The sequence below is a fragment of the Schistocerca gregaria genome, chromosome 2, assembly GCF_023897955.1.
Source record: "Schistocerca gregaria isolate iqSchGreg1 chromosome 2, iqSchGreg1.2, whole genome shotgun sequence".
Lineage (NCBI taxonomy): Eukaryota > Metazoa > Arthropoda > Insecta > Orthoptera > Acrididae > Schistocerca > Schistocerca gregaria.
Window position 1 is genome coordinate 310,956,149 of NC_064921.1, and position 2,323 is coordinate 310,958,471.

General features: G+C 47.3%; 1 pseudogene; it reads left to right on the top strand.

Annotated features, from left to right (window-relative positions):
- Positions 1 to 274: 274 nt before the first annotated feature.
- LOC126337455 (5S ribosomal RNA) lies at positions 275 to 392 on the top strand (annotated as a pseudogene).
- The last annotated feature ends 1,931 nt before the right edge of the window (positions 393 to 2,323 follow it).

A 2,323-nucleotide genomic window follows, 5' to 3' on the forward strand; every position in this document is an offset into this window, starting at 1 on the left:
AATTTTCCTGCATGGTATGCAAACAATCAAATAGAGCTGGGCACATTGTCTGCTAAATCCTTTACACAGGGCGAGTTACTTTACACACTTCTTAGGTGTAAAGTACTCATCAAAGTAAGATAACATGTCAAATAATGTACTGTCTGAAATTGATTTATTTAGTTATGTAGTAGAGTACGTATCAAACGTGCAACACAAGCAAAACAAAAATAATTCTCCACAGAAAGCAACAACAAGAAGGGACCCGAAATTTAACATAGCTATGTAGCGTACGGGCAACGGCCTTGCCACAGTGGATACACTGTTTCCCGTCAGATCATCGAATTTAAGCGCAGTCGGGCGTGGCCAGCACTTGGATGGGTGACCATCCGGGACGCCATGCGCTGTTACCATTTTTTCGGGGTGAACTCAGTCTCGTGATGGCAACTGAAGAGCTACTCGACCGAATAGTAGCGGCTCCGGTCAAAGAAAACCATCATAACGACTGGGAGTGCGGTGTGCTGACGCCACGCCCCTCCTATCCGCATCCTCATCTGAGGACGACACGGCGGTCGGATGGTCCCGATGGACCACTTCAGGCCTGAATTCGAAGTGTGCTATGTACTGTACAATTACTACAGAATATGTGCAAAATAATATCCAAGTAGACGAAGGTTCGACGTCTCACCTCTGTCGAAATGTTGGAAGCTCCGTTCACAACATTCTACGCAGTTGCGAGGCCATGTTCAACTAGCTGGTGTAGCTGTGCTGCATTCTTAGTTGCAACACTATACAGGAGCAGCTCTAGACGGCTGAAAAAAATATAAATCCAGAGATCTGCCGGGTCAAGCAACTGGTTCTGCATGACATGTCCACTACTCAAGGTAAGCAAAACTGATGAACAACCGAGTGGGATGTGGTGAAGCAGACCGCACACTTTATGTTCCAAGAACTGTCGATACACTCTGCCGGTCAGGCGATGCGGAATAAGTAACACGTGGACTGAGAATCTGTTCGACCACTATACCACACAGAATGTTCACCGCAAAACGATGTTAATATTGTCGCATTGTAGTTCTGCGAGGATTTTCGTATTACCGTACGTGCGTGCCACGATCGTTCACGACGAAAACACGGTATGCGAAGACGGAACAGTGCATCAGCAGCATGGCGCTCGAGTAGCCACAGACAGAAATTCTGACGTCTAGGGCAATCTGCAGATGTCAGTTACTGAACCTTTTGCAGGTGAAATGGGTGGTACTGCTTTCTCCTAGGGAGGAGCCCTGCGATTGACAGCTACACTACTGATGACAAACAGCAACAGACAGCGTCTGCCGTAAAACATCAAGGCGTAACTATCTAGAGCGACCTTAAGTGGAATGACCATATAAAGCAGATAGTGGGAGAAGCAGACAACAGACTCAGGTTCATCGGAAGAATCTTAAGGATTGTAACTCTTCCACGAAAGTAGTGGCTTATAAGACGCATGGTCGCCCGATTCTAGAGTGTTGTTCATCTGTCTGGGATCCCTATCAGGTAGGACTGATACAGGAGATAGAGAAGATCCAACGAAGAGCGGCGCGTTTCGTCGCGGGATCTTTAGCTATTGAGACAGCGCTAAGGAGATGCTAAACAGACTCCACTGGCAGACGTTACAAGACAGGCGTTGTGCATCACGGAGTGATTTACTATTGAAATTTCTGGACAGCATTTTTCAGGAGGAGTCGGACAAAATATTACTCTCCCCCCCCCACATACACGTCACGCACTGACCACGTGGAAAAAATTGGAGAACTTAGTCCCAGTACAGAGGCTTCCCGACAATCGTTCTTCCCACACACTATTCGCGAGTGGAACAGGGTTAGAGGGCTAAGATAGTGGTATCGAAAGTACCCTCCACCACACACCATTAGGTGGCTTTCGGGGCACGATGTTGTTGTAGATGTAGATGAACTCCTACAGCGAGATTTGTACGGTGGGTACTTATGGTCGGATCTTCATCTACCATTTCCAGGATGTTCTCCACATCCACTCCATCCAGCTGAGGCGGACCTAACACTGGCGCGAAACGACTGCCGTATTCCCTTAAGTTCCCGCCCACAGTTATGAGAGTCTGAGGGTTTGGTACTCTTTTTATTTTAAACAATTCCACATACCGCACTTTGCTGCTCGTGCATTGCCTGCTGCTGTGTCGTAAAGGAGGTGCTTAACCAAGTATTCGCCGTTTGAGTACGGCATTGTACCATACACAATGAGTGCCGACTATGAGCTAGCCACAGAATGAATGTACGTAGTATGTCTGGTACCGCTACACTAAAAAGCTCCATAGAGTTCAAAGGACCAC